The sequence below is a fragment of the Aotus nancymaae genome, unplaced genomic scaffold, assembly GCF_030222135.1.
Source record: "Aotus nancymaae isolate 86718 unplaced genomic scaffold, 86718_ANA_hifiasm-v0.15.2.pri h1tg000018l, whole genome shotgun sequence".
In the NCBI taxonomy this organism is placed as follows: Eukaryota; Metazoa; Chordata; class Mammalia; order Primates; family Aotidae; genus Aotus; species Aotus nancymaae.
In genome coordinates this window covers 4,465,515-4,483,503 of record NW_026988430.1, presented here as the reverse complement: position 1 = coordinate 4,483,503, position 17,989 = coordinate 4,465,515, and the positions used below count along the sequence as shown (strand labels likewise).

The 17,989-nt window shown below is 46.6% G+C and overlaps 1 non-coding gene across 1 annotated transcript; it reads left to right on the top strand.

Moving 5' to 3' along the window:
* Positions 1-11,656: 11,656 nt before the first annotated feature.
* LOC135275840 (U7 small nuclear RNA) lies at positions 11,657-11,718 on the top strand. Its single transcript, XR_010343407.1, has one exon. It is a non-coding gene; the product is annotated as a U7 small nuclear RNA (small nuclear RNA).
* Positions 11,719-17,989: the final 6,271 nt, after the last annotated feature.

The following is a 17,989-nucleotide window of genomic DNA, read 5'->3' as shown; positions in this document are numbered from 1 at the left end:
AATCATTTGTATTTATAATGAAATGGAAATCTAGTCTAAAAACATTACAGATTCAAAATTTTTTAATTTTATATTCCTTGAGTAGAATTGAGATCACTGAATCAACTTTATTAATACAAAAATTAAAATAATTCATCTACTGCCAATTCTAAAGTACATATTAATCAAAAGGGATTTGAAATATGCAGATTTATGCTAGAATCTAAAAAAAAAAAAAAGATATTTGAAATAAATTCAACAGAAATTTGCATACTACCTACCTCCATCACCAAAAAGACAGAGTTGGGTAATTCCTGAAAAGTAAACATATTAAATATAATTTAGAGAAAAATTAAACACAAAATTTAAAGATAATGATACTTAAAAATACCATACTTGTTCATTATTAAAACTGGTAAAATGAAATCACAAAATCTATTAGGAAGTGAAATAAAAATTCCCAACACAATGATGTAAGTATCTCCTCTAGAAAGCCAGATCAAGTTTTAGTAACACTAATGTAGTCATCAAGAAGTAAAATTTTGGGCCGGGCGCGGTGGCTCAAGCCTGTAATCCCAGCACTTTGGGAGGCCGAGGCGGGTGGATCACGAGGTCAAGAGATCGAGACCATCCTGGTCAACATGGTGAAACCCCGTCTCTACTAATACAAAAAATTAGCTGGGCACGGTGGCGCGTGCCTGTAATCCCAGCTACTCAGGAGGCTGAGGCAGGAGAATTGCCTGAACCCAGGAGGCGGAGGTTGCGGTGAGCCGAGATCGCGCCATTACACTCCAGCCTGGGTATCAAGAGCGAAACTCCGTCTCAAAAAAAAAAAGAAGTAAAATTTTGTTTACAGAAATAACTAGAGAAAAATTCATCTTTTGGTTATGATTGACCTAAAACAACAGATCTAAGACAAAAAGTATGGTAAATTTACAATGGGGAAAAAGGAAGGATTCTTTGCTCCTTGGGGAAACACTTCCACTTTGAAAAGTTTATGATTTGCAGCAGCAAAACATCATCATCCTCCCTAGCAACACTAAATGCACAATTGATTTCTGGAATACATGACTCAGGATGCCTGGTTTTTCTGTTTTTCTGTTTTTTATGTTTATTTGGGGAAATTGCATTATCAGGACTTGTTGGCAAAGGTAAATGTTTTATCACATTACCAACACATGTTCTAAAATGTTAAGGAAATGAATTGAGGGCTCTTAAAAAGTTTCTGCTGGTAAGTAAATCAAAGATTGATTAGCTGGCTCTTCAATGGCAATTTTTATAATGATAACTAAATTTTAGATTGGGCTTCCCTACGGCTTAATTTGAGCCAGTGTGCAAATGTGATTCAAAACACAACTTTTCGGCTGGGCTCAGTGGCTCACACCTGTAATCCTAACACTTTGGGAGGCTGAGGTGGGCAGATCACCTGAGGTCAGGAGTTCAAGACCAGTCTGGATAATATAGTGAAAGTCCATCTCTACTAAAAACACAAAAAAATTAGCCGGGCATGGTGGCGTGTGCCTGTAATCCCAGCTACTGCTGAGGCTAAGGCATAAGAATCATTTGAGGTGGGAGGTAGAGGTTGCAGTGAGCTGAAATTGCACCACTGCACTCCAGCCTGGGCAACAGAATGAGACCCTGTCACAAAATAAATAAATAAATAATAAAAATTTAAAAGTCTTGAAGGACACACAACAGTATTTTCTTCTGGAAAAAGGAAATACAGAGGCATAAGAAGAGGGCATCTCTTTTTTGCTTCATATACTGCTAGACTATTTGAGATGTTTTTATACTGATGGTCATTTACTTTTGTAATTTAAAAAAACAATAAATTATTTTTAAAAGTCAAATAGCATGAGTAGGTGGTTCTCTCCAGTAGAATTCAGATGCCTAGAAGCAGAAGTAGAGAAAAAAGCAGCATGATACAAAGCAATAGAAAAGAAGTAAATGATAAGCCAGGCAATTCAAAAGAAAAATTCCTGGTTTCTTTTTTATTTTAAAGTGATACTTTCAAAAAAATTTTGTTTTAATTTTTTTTTTCTTCTTGAGACAGGGTCCTGCTCTGTCACCCAGGCTGAAATGCAGTGATGTGATGTTGGCTCACTGCAACCTCCACCTCTAGGGTTCAAACAAGTCTCCTGCCTCAGCCCCTAAAGTAGCTAGGACCACAGGTGCACACCACCAAGCCCGGCTAATTTTTATTATTTTTAATTTAATATTTTTTAATATTAAATTTAATATTAATAATATTAAAATTTAATATTTTTTCTAGAGACAGGGTTTTGCCATGTTGCCCAGACTGGTCTTGAACTCCTGGACTCAAGCAATCTACCCGCCTTGGCCTCCCAAAGTGCACCTGGGAGGCATTAGCCACTGCACTTGGCCTAATTCCTGGTTTCTAGAACCCAAATCCTCACATCTCTCTGCTTTATTTCTTAATTCATTCTCTACCCCTCAGGAAACTTCTATGGTTTATCTCACAGAAAAAGAGGAAGAAAACATTCCTACAATCCTTGGGTTTATTTCCCTTGGGGTTACCTGGAATTAGACTGCCTCACAGCATGACTAACTAGGATTGGAATTATCATCCACACTTTGGTGAGAGGGTGGTGTTAACGTGGAAAAAGTAGTTTGCTCAAGATCCTAAGTTAAGTTGAGTTTGCTAATAAAAACAGTACTCTTAAGCCCGTTTCCTATTCACATCCATGGCTCTTCCTCTCAGATCATTTCTTAGTCTATTTAGGCTGCTAAATTTTCATAACAAACTAGCATAGACTGGGTGGTTAAAAACAGAAATGTATTTCTCACAATTCTGGAGGCTGGGAAGTCCATCAAGGCACAGGCAAATTTGGTTTCTGGTGAAGGCCCACTTCTGGTTCAGGCAGCTGTCTTCTCACAATAAGCACACATAGTGGAAGGAGCAAGGGAGCTCCCTCTGGGGTCTCTTATAAAGGCACTAATATCTCATTCATGAAGGCTCTACCCTCACGATCTAATTGAGGCCCCACCTCCTCATAGCATCACCTTGAGGGATAGGATTTCAACACAGGAATTTTGGAGGGACGTGAACACTGACACTATAGCAGATCTTTAAGTTCTACAAAACTTAAAGATGCAAAATACAATATATAGAAGCCAGTTCTAGCTTCCTGACCTAACACAAACCCAACATAGGTTTATGAAAAAACTCTCCCTCAACATGTATCTCAGTAATACTAATTACACCAAAGGTTGCAAAAATATTCAGAATATATAACACTGATTTATATACAAATTTATAAATTGATACTCACCTAATCTGACCCTGATTTGCTATAATTCTTCAAATTCCCTAAGTCCTAACTCTTTTTAACAGTCTTACAAAAGATACCTTCTCCTGTAGTTATCCTCAAAAACAGGTAGGTATCTGGGATAATTGGTTGGGCTTTCTGGAAAATAAGTTAAGTTCCTATATTATCCTTTGTATATAACTGAATTCCAGAGATCAAAAATATAAATATGAAAAATTGAAACCCTATTTACTAGATGAAAACATGAGAGATTACTTTCATAAGCTCAGGGTAAAAAAATTCTTCTAAAATATGAAACTTAGGGGTCATTAAAGAACAGGTTGGATAAGTCCTAACATGTAGAAACTTTTATATATTAAAAAGAGGGGGCCAGGCACAGTGACTCACACCTGCAATCCTAGCACTTTAGGAGGCCGAGGTGGGCATATCACCTGAGGTCGGGAGTTCAAGACCAGTCTGATCAACATGAAGAAATCTCCTTTCTAAAAATACAAAATTGGCTGGGTGTGGTATATCTAAAAATACAAAATTAGTTGGGTGTGTTGCCACATTCCTGTAATCCCAGCTACTCGGGAGGCTGAGGCAGGAGAATCGCTTGAACCCGGGAGGTGGAGATTACAGTGACCCGAGATTGTGCTATTGCACTCCAGTCTGGGTAACAAGAGAGAAACTCTGTCTCAAAAAAAGAGGCTACAGTAAGACACCCCCCCAAAATACCAGACAAAATGGGAAAAATATCTCAAAACATGACAAAGAGCTAGCAACTCTGATTCCCTCTCGTTTACCTCCTACAGTCCAAGTGCCCTCCTATCAATTCTATCTCCTAAACATTTCACCAATCTGTCCAGGCCTCTGTCGCCACTGATGCCATCATTCTCTCTTACCCAGTTATATATATAACTCTTTCTTTTTAATAACAATATGCACTGAGCACGGTGGTTCAGGCCTGTAATCATAGCTACTCAGGAGGCAAAGGCAGAAGGATCGCTTGAGCCCAGGAGTTAGAGGCTGCAATGAGATATGATGGTGCCACAGAAGAAATGCACTCCAGCCTGAGTAACAGAGTAAGACCCCAATTCTAAATAAGTATTTAAAAATAAAAATAAATGTACAGTTCAATGTGTTGTGACAAATGTTTACACCTATGTATCTACCATGCCAATCAAAATATATAACAATTCCATCACCCCAAAAAGTTCTCTTATGCCCCTTTGCCATCAGTCCCTGAGACCAAGGGGCAACCTCTGTTCTGATTTCTATCACCCTAGCTTACTTCTGACTCCTCGCAAAATTCACAAAAACAGAATAATACTGTGGTAGTATATGCCAGGCTTCTTTTTCTCAAAACAACGTTTGAGATTCACGTTATAACAAGGATCGTTTGTTCCTTTTTATATATGTCAATTTGTTCACTGCATTATTTACTATAAAATGAGTTTCAAAATTTTTTATATGTCCCTACTACAGCTTCTGAGTTTCTTATCTTGATTTAAAATGTCTTTCTGGCTGGGCGTGGTGGCTCATGCCTGTAATCCCAGCAGTTTGGGAGGCCGAGGCAGGCAGATCACCTGAGGTCAGAAGTTCAAGACCAGCCTGGTCAACATGGAGAAACCCCATCTCTACTAAAAGTACAAAATTAGCCAGGAGTGGTGGTGCATGTCTACAATCCCAGCTACTCGGGAGGCTGTGGCAGGAGAATCGCTTGAACCCAGGAGGCGGAGGGTGCAGTAAGCCAAGATCGCGCCACTGCACTCCAGCCTGGGCAACAAGAGCAAAACTCCATCTCAAAAAAAAAAAGTCCAGGCACAGCGGCTCACGCCTGCAATCCCAGCACTCTGGGAGGCCGAGGTGGGCAGATCACCAGAGTTCAGGGGCCTGACCAACATGGAGAAACCCCATCTCTACTAAAAATACAAAATTAGCTGGGCGTGGTGGCACACACTTGTAATCCCAGCTACTCCGGAGGCTGAGGCAGGAGAATCACTTGAACCTCAGAGGTGGAGGTTGTGGTGAGCAAAGATTGTGCCACTGCGCTCCAGCCTGGGCAACAAGAGCAAAACTCCATCTCAAAAAAAAAAAAAAAGTCTTTCTATCCCTTGGATTATATAATCATCTAAATATTATTCTGAGACTGTTATTGTTTACTTTATATACTTAACGCTTTAATTCATTTGGAAATTATTTTGGAAAATAATGATAACGCAGTTCCAATTCTATTTTCTCTAAGATGTCTCAGTTTTAAGAGCACCATCTATTAAATGAATCATCTTTTTCTTGCTGTACTAAAAATTACCAAGAGGTAGATATTTAACCAGAGCACCGACAATCATGCAGGTAAGTATTCCTAAGTGAAAGTACTTATGCTCAGAGTGCTCTAGGAGATTTATCTTTTGAAAAACAAAAATAGTATCACTCTCCTGCTTTAACACTCTTCAATAGCTTTGCATTGCCCTTAGGATAAAGATCAGATCTGGCTCTTGTTAACCTCTCCAGTATCATCTAACACTTCTCTTGCTCTCATTATTTTTATTTTTTATTTTTTTAAAGATGGGGTTTCACCATGTTGGTCAGGCTGGTCTTGAACTCCCGACCTCAGGTGATCCGCCCGCCTTGGCCTCCAAAGTGCTTGGATTACAGGCGTGAGCCACCACGCCCGGCCCTGCTCTCATTATTGTACTCCGGACACACTAGCCTTCTTCCAGTTCCTCAAACTCCATGATCTCTCCTGTCAGCGGTCTTTACAGAAGGCTTCATCTCCTAGGGAAACTTACTTTATCTTCTCCCACTAACCCCCACCTAAACCTTCTCCCACTCATCCCTCACATCTCTATAGACATCATTTCCCCAGGAAGCCTTCCCTTGTCCCACTTCCCTAGCCCCCATATTGTTTCCTCCAAACCTCTTCAACAGTTCTCCCTTACAGCACTTGGCACACTTTTAAATAGTAACTACTGGCCCAGGTGTGGTGGCTCACACCTATAATCCCAGCACTTCGGGAAGCCCAGGTGGGCAGGCAGATCACTTAAATTTAGAAGTTTGAGACCAGCCTGGGCAACATGGTGAAACCCTGTCTCTACAAAAAATAGAAAAATTAGCCAGGCATGGTGGTGCCTGCCTGTAGTCCCAGATACTTTGGAGGCTGAGTTGGGAGGATGGCTCAAGCCCGGGAGGTGGAGGCTGCAGTGAAGCATGATCATGCCACTGCACTCCAGCCTGGGCAACAGAGTCAGACCCTCTCTCAAAAAAGAAAAAAAGAAACAGTAACTATTTGCTTAATGTCATCTTCCCAATTTACTGTACATTCCATAATGACAAGGACCATTTCTACTTTGTTCACCACTATACTCCTGTACATCTCATTACCTAGCTCAGTAAAAAAAAAAGGAACACAACCAATGCATCAAAGAACAGCAATGGGAACGTCACAGAAGAAATGTAAAAAGACAAATACAGCAAAAAGCTGATCAATACCCTAACGATTTAAGGGAAAGAAATCAGCCAGGCCTGGTGGCTCACGCCTGTAATCCCAGAACTTTGGAAGGCCAAGGTACGCGGATTACTCGAGGTCAGGAGTTCGAGGCCAGCCTGTCCAACATGGTGAAACCCTACCTCTACTAAAAACACAAAAATTAGCCAGGCGTGGTGGTGGGCATCTATAACACCAGTACTCAGGAGGCTGAGGCAGGAGAATTGCTTGAGCCCAGGAGGCAAAGGTTGCAGTGAGCCAAGATCATGCCACTGTACTCCAGCGTGGGCAACAGAGTGAGACTCCGTCTCAAAAATAAATTTTTAAAAAAAGAAATAAAAAAAAATGAGGCTGGGCATGGTAGCTCACACCTGTAATCGCAGCACTTTAGGAAGCTGAAGCAGGAGGATCACTTAAGTCCAGGCGTTTGAGACCAACCTGGGCAACATAGTGACTGTTGTCTCTACAAAAATAAGTAAATAAATACAATTTAAAAATTTTATAAAAAGATATTTTCCTAGTCTGAGATTGTAAAACTTTTTTTAAAAAAGGTCACTACTGGTTAAAAAGAACTGATATAGGCTGGGCACAGTGGCTCATGTCTGTAATCCCAGCACTTTGGGAGACTGAGGCAGGTGGACTGCTTGAGGTCAGAAGTTCAAGATTAGCCTGGGCAACAAGGTGAAGCCCCCATCTCTATTAAAAATACAGAAACAAAATTAGTCAGGAGTAGTGGTGGGCACCTGTAATCCCAGATACTCAGGAGGCTGAGGCAAGAGAATTCCTTGAACCTGGGAGGTGGAGGTTGCAGTGAGCCCAGACTGTGTCACTGCATTCCAGCCTGGGCAACAGAAAGAAATGGTATCATCTTTTAAAAGACAGCTAGTATCTTTGACCAAGCAATTCTACTTCGAGGAATTTATTCTATAGGAATGCTATAAAAACACATAAAGATATATGCACAGAGCTTTCTCTGCAGTACTGCTTCTAATATGGAAAAAATAGAAAACACTCCAAATAACCATAATTAGGTGGGTTTTTTTGTTTTTTTGTTTTTTTTGAGACTGAGTTTCGCTCTTGTTACCCAGGCTGGAGTGCAATGGCGCGATCTCGGCTCACCGCAAACTCCACCTCCTGGGTTCAAGCAATTCTTCTGCCTCAGCCTCCCGAGTAGCTGGGACTACAGGCGTGCGCCACCATGCCCAGCTAATTTTTGTATTTTTAGTAGAGACGGGGTTTCACCTTGTTGACCAGGATGGTGTCGATCTCTTGACCTCGTGATCCACCCACCTCGGCCTCCCAAAGTGCTGGGATTATAGGCGTGAGCCACCGCGCCCGGCCAATTGGGTGGTTTTTTAAGAGACAGGACTCACTCTGTCACCCAAGCTGGAGTACAGTGGCCAGTGGCACAATCACAGCTCACTGTAACTTCAATTTCCTGGGCTCAAGTGATCCTTTGGCTTTAGCTTCCCAAGAAGCTGGGATTACAGGCATGCGCCATCACATCTGGCTAACTTTATTTTTTGTAGAGATAGGGTCTCACTATGTTTCATAGGCTGGTCTCGAACTTCTGGCCTCGAGCAATTCTACTGCTTCACCCAAAGCACTGAGATTATGGTGTGAGCCACCACACCTGGCTCATAATTGGGTTTTAAGTAAATTATTATTTAGCCCCACAATATTATACTGATTATGAAAAGGTATCTAAGATACAATAAGCTTAATGAAACAAGTTGTATTTCTGTACAAACACTACTAATTCTCTCACAATGAAAAGCTTTAAAAACTAAGTATAAATGGCCGGGTACAGCGGCTCACGCCTGCAATCCCAGCACTCTGGGAGGGTGGATCACAAGGTCAGGTGTCTGAGAAGAGCCTGACCAACATGGTGAAACCCCATCTCTACTAAAAATACAAACATTAGCCAGGCGTGGTATAATCCCAGCTACTCAGGAGGCTGAGGCAGGAGAATCACTTGAACCCGGGAGGCAGACATTGCACTGAGCCAAGATCAGGCCACTGCACTCCAGCCTGGGTGACAGAGTAAGACTCTGTCTCCAAAAAAAAAAAAAAAAAAAATACTAAGTATAAATGGTTATAGATTAATATATGTATTTAGAAAATTCTAAAACAAATACATAAAACAGCGGTTATCTCTGGGAATTGCCATCTCTTCTCTAATTTACCATTTTCATAGTATTTGATTACTTTAACTGTGGGCATACATTACTTCTGGAATTAAAGGAAAAATGAATTTCATTTTAAGTGTCATTTAAAACTGAAAGCTGATTTTTACAATATCAAAAGTTTTCAATTTGGCCAGGCATGGTGGCTCACGCCTGTAATCCCAGCACTTTGGGAGACCGAGACAGGTGATCACCTGAGGTCAGGAGTTCAAGACCAGCCTGACCAACTTGGAGAAACCCCATCTCTACTAAAAATACAAAATTATCCAGGCACAGTGGTGCATGCCTGTAATTCCAGTTACTGAGGAGGCTGAGGCAGGAGAATCGCTTGAACCCAGGAAGCAGAGGTTTTGGTGAGCCAAGATCGCGCCATTGCACTCTAGCCTGGGCAACAAGAGCAAAACTCCATCTCAAAAAAAAAAAAAGTTCTCAATTTATAAACGTCAGACAGATAACGAAAACTAATGGTCAGTAAAAATGACATTTGCTTCAAGTTGGTAAAGTTACTATACTAGTTCCTAGACATACTGTACCCCTTGATGAACAATTTAAATCAAGAAAACAAATCTAGGCCGGGCGCAATGGCCCATGCCTGTAATCCCAACACTTTGGGAGGCCGAGGTGGGTAGATCACAAGGTCAGGTGATCAAGATCATCCTGGCCAACATGGTAAAAGCCCATCTCTACTAAAAATACAAAAATTAGCTGGGCACGGTGGTATGTGCCTGTAATCCCAGCTACTCTGGAAGCTGAGGCAGGAGAATCACTTGAACCAGGAAGTCAGAGGTTGCACTGAGCTGAGATTGTGCCACTGCACTCCAGCCTGGTGACAAAGCAAGACTCCATCTCAAAAACAAACAAACAAATCTGAAGTATTAGGTCAAGACTCTGCTTATTTAATAGCCAAATGCTCAAGACGTTTGACTGATACTTCCTAAGTTTATTTCCATTAAATTAGTTCCAAAGCATTGGTGGTTCAGTGGTATAACTCTCAAATCCCACCCAGGAGACTCAGGTTTGATTCCTGGCCAATGCAGCTCCTCCTGGTTGCCGGGCATTGTAGCTCACACCTGTAATCCCAGCATTTTGGGAGGCCGAGGCAGGTGGACTGCCTGAGATCAGGAGTTTGAGACCAGCCTGGCAACATGGTAAAAACCCATCTCTACTAAAAATGCAAAAATGAGCCGGGCATGGTGGCAGGTAATCCCAGCTACTCGGGAGGCTGAGGCAGGAGAACCGCTTGAATCCAGGAGATGGAGGTTGCATTGAGCCTAGATCTCGCCACTGCACTCCAGCCTGGGCAACAAGAGTGAGACTTTGTTTCAAAAAAAAAAAAAATTCCAATAGTATACAATGTATGAATACAACATTTCAATGCAGTCACCTTGAAATTCCTGACTGTTTAACAGTGCCCGCTGGTGCAAGTACCAGGAACAAAACGTTTTCACCTGATGCTCATCTGCAGACCCTGTGGCTCAGCCATCCCAGCTGGGTTTGCCATCAGCTCAGGATACTCACCATGTCACAGCTCTGTCCCCTTGTCAGGAAGACCCTCAGATGTGACCAGAGCACCGGCCTCCCAGAGAAAGCCCAGGAAACTCCCGTGATGTGCCCTGGCCCTCCCACCACCCCTCTGCTGCAGGAGGCAAGGACACCACCAGATGCTCCCTGTCTCGGGACAGACAGGCCTTTTACTTACCAGGCCCTGGCTCACCAGTGTCCCAGCGCCTCTGTTAAGGCCGCTCACACACTGTGGAATGGAGACTTGGGAGCATTTTCAATCCACATTTCTGATTTAAAAGGTCTAGTTTTTTTAAGGCGGGTTTTTCCCATTCATATTTCAATAGAAAGTGTTTTTTTATTCTTGACCCTACACGAGTCACCCAAGAAATCCAGACATTCTCACTCCCAGCGGATGCACAGGAGCCACTCAGGCCTGGCCTGGAGGCAGCGGGTGGCTGGCGGGCAGGCCACTGCCCACAGGCCCACCCAGTGCCTTTCCTTGGCCCTCACTGCCAGTGCCAAACCTCCCGTTGGCAGGGCAGGGCCAGTCCTGGTAACCCCGCTTCTCTTCTGTCGCCTCTTTACTCCCCACCTCACTGCTTCTCGCCTTCTGAGCCCACCCCTTTCTTGAAGGCCCCTTTCAGAAGACAGGGTGGCACCCTCTACCCATCTAGGCACCCTAGCTTCCCCCAGGGGCCTCACCTCCTTCCAGTACAGTAGATGGTAGACCCAGAAAAGAGAAGAGAAACTTGGGGAGGTGGCCCAGTGGAGGACCACGGCATGCTACCTGGTGCTGCCCTGCCAGCGGCTCAGCCCCTCTCCATCCTCAGCAAAGCACCTCTATTGTTTTCCCTTCTCCCCCACCTCCTTTTTTTTTTTTTGAGACAGAGTCTCACTCTTGCACAGGCTGGAGTGCAGTGGCATGATCTCAGCTCATTGCAACCGCTGCCTCCTAGGTTCAAGCGATCCTCCTGCCTCAGCCTCCTGAGTAGCTGGGACTTCCCCTTCTCTTCTGCCTGAAGGAGGACAGGTGTTTTGGAGATTCCAATCCAATCCCTAAGAGCTCATCACATAATATAAGCAGTTATAATAGCTGATATAGCTGGGCGCAGTGGCTCATGCCTGTATCCCAGCATTTTGGGAGGTGGAGGCGGTCAGATCACCTGAGGTCGGGAGTTGAAGACCAGCCTGGCCAACATGGTGAAACCCCGTCTCTACAAAAATACAAAAATTAGTGTTATAGCTCTTTTAGAATTTGTCTAGCAGGCTTTCCGGTTTATGCCAGAAAGCTCCCCCCCCCCGAAAAAAAAAAATCAAATAATTTTTAAAAAATCAAAAATACAAAAATTAGCTGGGCATGATGGTGGGTGCCCAGGAAGCTGAGGCAGGAGAATCGCTTGAACCTGGAGGCGGAGGTCACAGTGAGCCAAGATTGTGCCACTGCACTCTAGCCTGGGCAACAGTGACTCTGTTTCCAAAAAAAAAAGCTGATATATTGTGTGTGCTGGGGCATGTGGTAAGCACTGCTTAGTGGACCTCATTTGGTCTTCCCAATAATCCAATGAAGTGAGTGTTACTATCCCTTTTATAAGAAAGCTGAGCTGCAGAGACAAGGCAGAACCAGGCAGAGCTCCCAATGTCTACCAGCTGGCAAGCAGCAGAGTGGGGCATCATACCTGCCTGATCCCAGGCAACAACCATCACCACTGCCAGCTGCTGCCTGGCTGTAGTGCAGGTCAGGAGGGACCTAAAAGGTAGGGAAGGAGAGAAGATTCCTCCAGTCACTTATTTTCTAAGCATGTCTGGCACCAAAGACCAATGCTGAGTTCTGCCGTGTGCCTACCCTGAAGGATCCCAAGATGCCACCAGGCCTCAGACATACTGAGATTCTCAGAGGAAATGTGGACTCATGGGCGGGCAACGCCTAGCAGGGGCAAAGATACAGGAGTAAGGGAGTTTCAGAATGAGCATAGCCAGATTCAGCTTCCCAACCAACCCTGGACCCCCAGGAAGTGGTGTCAAGAGGGGCCATGGCCTGGGGTGCAGCCCATCTTCCTCCCAGAACACTGGCCTGACTCAGACAGCTCTCAGCACACACAGCTAGGTCCACAGGCACAACTTCATCCTTGGGGCCCCTGAGGGCAGGGGGTCGGCTGGGGCTGGGGGTCTGCTGGGGCTGGGGCTGGGGCTTGTGATATCTGGTGTGAGTGCAGGGTCAGGTCAGAGGGGCCAGGCTGCCTGTCCAGAGAGGCAGATAATTCCCAAACAGAAGACCCCAAGGGAGAAGGACCTGGGGCTGGATTCCTTGCCTCCAGGAGGCTGTTCTGAGCTTACCCTGAGGACGGATTGGAGGGTGGCCCTCCTTCCCCACGAGGATCAAGAGGGGGTGGGGGATGGTGGGAGGGCAATCTGGCCAGAAGAAGCTTGGGGGTGGCTCCCGCCTTCCCCAGTCCCACCATCTCAGCCCCGTGGCCTCCTCCTCCCTGGAGACAGCCAGGTGTGGCCCAGGATCCCGGGAAGTGCAGGGGAGGGGGTCGCGTCTTCGCTTCTCAGGCCCCGGCCCGGCCCAGAGGGGACAGGAAGCCAGGACACCGGGGATTGTCTCTCGCAACCTCAGCCCAGCCCCAGTCTGGGAGGAAGGTCTGCCCGGCGCTCTCCGCCGGTGCCTCCCTGGTGATATTGTTGAACAGGAAACCGGGCAGCTCGCGCGGTCTAGGAGGGAGCGCGGGACGGCGATCCCACACGCGCCTGCCGGGACAAGTGGAAGCGACGCTGGCGAGCAGACGCCCCGAGGTGCCCGGGCAGGCAGGGTCGGGAGTGGGGCGCCGAGCGGGGGTTGGAGTGGGAGGTGCGATTGGGGTGGGGAAAGGGGCAGGGTGGGGGAGGGAAGGGTGCGGCAGGTGGCGGGTCCGCCCCCGGGAACTCGGCGCGCCTGCTCCCCTTGTCTCCGCGCTGGGGTGGGAGCTTCGCGGGCCGCATCCCACGGGGAGGAGAAAGTAGGCGAAGGGCTGCCCTCTGTCTGGGGGCGGGAAGGGAGCAGGCCCAGGCCCTCAGCGCAGACCTAGTCATTGACGCCTCTGTAGCTTGCGTCTCCTGGGCAGTGGACGCAGGGGACCTGGCGACGGGTGCGTTCTCGCGATCCAGTGCTCCTCCAGGCTCCCCCAATCCTTCCCCTTCTCTGTGTTTCCCCAGGGTCGGGGAAGAGGCGAGGCCGGTTCCCCTTCTTATCTAGCCTAAGACGCTGCGCTCCGGTGGGCGTCCCTGCGCTGGGAATCCCGCTCGGGGTTTTTCCAGGCCAGGCCAGGCTGAGCCCGGAAAGGCCCTGGTGAGGGAGAAGGTGGGCCCGGAGCGGGCGGATCTGCAATCCAGGTGGACAGGCTCTCAGTAGGTGATTCAGGGTGCAAATGACCTCCCTGAGAACGGGAACGCCCGGACGAGTCAACCAGCCCCAGCCCGGCATTCCCAGAGCCGCGCGCCGGAGAGACGCAGGGACAGCAAATCCCCGGGGGGTTTGGGGGGAGGTAGGGCAGGGGCGGCCCCACTCTCCATGGGTTCCGCTCGTGACCGGCCAGCGCCCCTTCAGTCGCAGCCCTCCTGGCCTTCTGCTCCGGGCCTTGTCCCAATGCCCCCCAAGGTCCCCAGCAGAGGCATTCAGGCTCCTCCTCGCCCCGCCCAGACACAGCTGCTTTGGGTATCGGTGACTGCACTTCTGAGCGTCCCTGTCCCTCTTCGCTCCCTTTGCCAGCTCCGGTTCCTCGCAGCATCTCCGGCCTCGCCCCTGGAAGCCCCGCCCACGGCGATGGTAGGGGCCTAACCTGCAGCCACCACCGGCTCCGCCCCACAGCCGACTGGAGTGCGCTGCGGGGTCCAGGGGGAAAGGGCGCCGGGGGAGTGTCCTCTTTGGGGTTTGTTGGCCCACCTCTGGGCAGCTCGATGACCCCGCCTCCGGGGCCCAGTGTGCTTAGTGACTCAGTTTACACCCTTTCCTCGTCGAGGAACGCTTGAGAAAGTGGCGAAGGAGCCCTGTGGGGGCCTCCGTTGGACCCTGCTCCTTCGGTCCCTCAGCCTCGGCAAGCGGTGGTCTCCTAGCCCCTGGCCCGGGCCACTTTAGGGGGCAGGAGGAGGTGTGGTCAGTGTGGGAGTTTGGCGGGCCCAGGCACCGACTCGTGGCTGTGGTGGAGGGGCGCAGGCCTATTTACTTAGGCCCTCGCCCATCCCTAACACACCGGAGCCGGGGTGGGGCGGGGGGAGCGGGGCTTGTGACCACTCGGGAGAGCTTTGAGGGCCCCTGCTCTGGGACTCCGCACGGATAGTCACTGTCTCAGAGTGCATTCTCCAGGGGCCACTCTCGTGGGGACACTGTAGAGGTCACAGGGCAGATGGGCAGGCCGCAAGGGCGGGGCCTTTCTCGGGAGGCTGCCTGAGAGCAGAAGAGCAGGGGGCGGTGCGGGCCGGGCTGGGCGGGCCGGGCTCCGGCTCAAGTCTGCGGGGCAGGGTGGCGCGAGCTGTGGTCCCAGCTACTCGGGAGGCTGAGGCAGGAGAATCGCTTGAACCCGGGAAGCGGTGGTTGGAGTGAGCCGAGATTGCGCCACTGCACTCCAGCCTGGGCACCAGAGCGAGACTCCCTCTCAGAAAGCAAAAAAAAAAAAGAACACTTGTTCATCAAGTGGGAAGTGTTTTGAATTGCATCCTTCGCGAAGAAGGATTTAGAGAATATGAGAGCATGTGCGGTTTTGTTTTCTGGGTGTGAGATTTCATGCACTTACTTGGGGTAGGACCCCCCCACAAGCATTCTCTGTTCACAGCGTTTTCAAAATTTGACCTTCTGTGTTCAGTCTGGGTCTTCCTAAATGCTGCAGTGGTCCATCCTGGTTTCTATGCCTCCCAGGTTCAAACAATTCTCCTGCCTCAGCCTCCCAAGTAGCTGGGACTACAGGCACCTGCCACCACATCCAGCTAATTTTTATATTTTTAGTACAGACAGGGTTTCACCATATTGGCCAGGCTGGTCTCAAACTCCAGACATCGTGATCTGCCCGCCTTGGCCTCCCAAAGTGCTGGGATTACAGGCATGAGCCACCTCACCCAGCCTGTGAAACTTTCTTAATCGTCATTGAAGTACTTCAGTTTCAATGAGCAAAGAAACTCACTTTGAAAAGTTAATTGGATAAAAATATCGATATCTAAAACACTCCATAGTATGCTAAATTCTTTCACAGCAGCAGGCTGAGATTTGTTCTTTGTGACATTTGTGGGAAAAATGACAGCAAATATTGTCCCTAGTTTATAGATGTAAAAGGGCTTGCCTCAGTTCACAGAGAAAAAGTTTGAGCCAGGTCTTCTTTAATTGCATGCCTATCATACAGAATAGTGATTATAAGCTTTAGACACATGGATGAGACCTAACTGTCTCTTAGGTTTTTTTGTGCAATTTTAGGTCTTATAGCCAGAGAGATTTGAAGATATTTAATATCTCTAAGCTGCAATCTCTTTATCTGCAAACTGGGGTTAGTAATCCAATCAACCTTATGGGGGCTATTGTAAGAGTAGATGAGATGACAAATGTAAAAACGCAGAACTATACTTACAAAGTAAGCAGACAAAATATGTCAACTATTATTGTCATTATTGTTTTCTCTCTGAATAAACTCTCTGCTGAAGAGTTTATTAGATTATGTTTCCTGAATCGAGAATTCAGTTCTAGAAAAAAAAATTAAAAAAAAGAAAGAAAGCAGGGAGGGGTTCAGTTCTAGCTTTCATCTCTGGCACTGACATATTAGGCAAATATGATTCTTATACAATAATCAGTTGTTTTGCTGTGAGCGTTGGAAGTGGTCATGCTATTGAATGGCATTGCTTGTATTCCCTATTGAGTTCTACAATGACGCAAATGTTATAGGCTGTGCCAAAGGAAACCTGATGATTAGCAAAGAGTCCCTGAACGGAACTGCTCTTCTGCTTCACAGCCCTGAAGGATGAGAGACTGAGAGATAGATTCTAATTAAGTTACCATAGATCTTTATTTGCTTGTAGGAGGTGGCCCTGATTGCTCTCAGCTTTCCAACCTGGGCAGCCCGTCTAGTGAAAGTCTTACTTCCTTGGTCATCAACTGTCAAGTCTGAGTAACAACCTTTAAGAACAAGCCAAATGTGTGGGTTGTTTGCCTCTCCCTAGTATGCAAAAGTGCCCCTGGCACACACACTCAAAACTTCTTAGACCAAAAGCCTTATAGCTGTAGTTTGCCTTGAAGGAAGTTGTATTGTCTATAGAGTATGTGGGCCATTTTCTGCCAATAAAATGTTTAAATGTGCTCTCTCTCTCTCTGAGGCTTTGTTCATTGTATCTGGTGTCATTTTGATTCTCAGGGAGTAGACACCTAGCCTTGCTTCTAATGTGAAGTGTCTACTACCTCAGTGTTCTCTATTCCAGATTCGAACTTACTTTGACCCCCCCTACCTGAAGCCTTTCCATTTAATCATATTATCAATGAACATTTTTGTTTCCATATTTTTTTCTTATGTTACTATTCCTTAGTTCCTATCTGTAAGATTATAAAGTCCTTTGAACAAGCAGTTGATATTTCATATATATGTTAAAAACTGAGGTGTGAGGCCGGACATGGTGACTCATGCCTGAAATCTCAGCACTTTGGTAGGTCAAGACAGAAGGATCACTTGAAGCCAGGAGTTCACTTGAAGCCTGGGAAACAAAGAAAGACCATGTCTCTAAAAAAGAGAGTTAATCAGGCACAGTGGTGTAATCCCTGCTACTCTGGAGGCTGAGGCAGGAGGATTACTTGAACCCAGGAATTCCAGCTGCAGTGAGCTATGATAGCACCACTGCACTCCAGCCTGGGTGACACAGTAAGACCTTGTCTCCAAAAAAAAAAAAAAAAAAAAAATTAAAGTGTAAGATGAGGAGGTGAGGAAACGTCCAGGAAAATGCTCTTATTTTCTGCTTTTAGAAACCAAAAGAATGTCTCATTGTGGGGTGCTACCATTATATGTAGGAAGTTTTATTTATTATTTTTTTTTTTTTGAGACGGAGTTTAGCTCTTGTTACCCAGGCTGGAGTGCAATGGCGCGATCTCGGCTCACCGCAACCTCCGCCTCCTGGGTTCAGGCAATTCTCCTGCCTCAGCCTTCTGAGTAGCTGGGATTACAGGCACGCGCCACCGTGCCCAGCTAATTTTTTTTGTATTTTTAGTAGAGATGGGGTTTCACCATGTTGACCAGGATGGTCTCGATCTCTTGACCTCGTGATCCACCCGCCTCGGTCTCCCAAAGTGCTGGGATTACAGGCGTGAGCCACCGCGCCCGGCCTATGTAGGAAGTTTTAGAATGAAAAAGATTCTGAATTGATCCTTGCTAACTTTATTTCAGAAAGTGGTAAAACAGCTGTGGAGTACAGGTCCAGTGAAGAGATTGTAGATGTCAGATGGGAAGAAAAACTACATGGTAGTTCAAGTATGTGGAGATAAAACTCAAGGATAGGCCGGGCGTGGTGGCTCACACCTGTAATCCCAGCACTTTGGGAGGCTGAGGTGGGTGGATCACCTGAGGTCA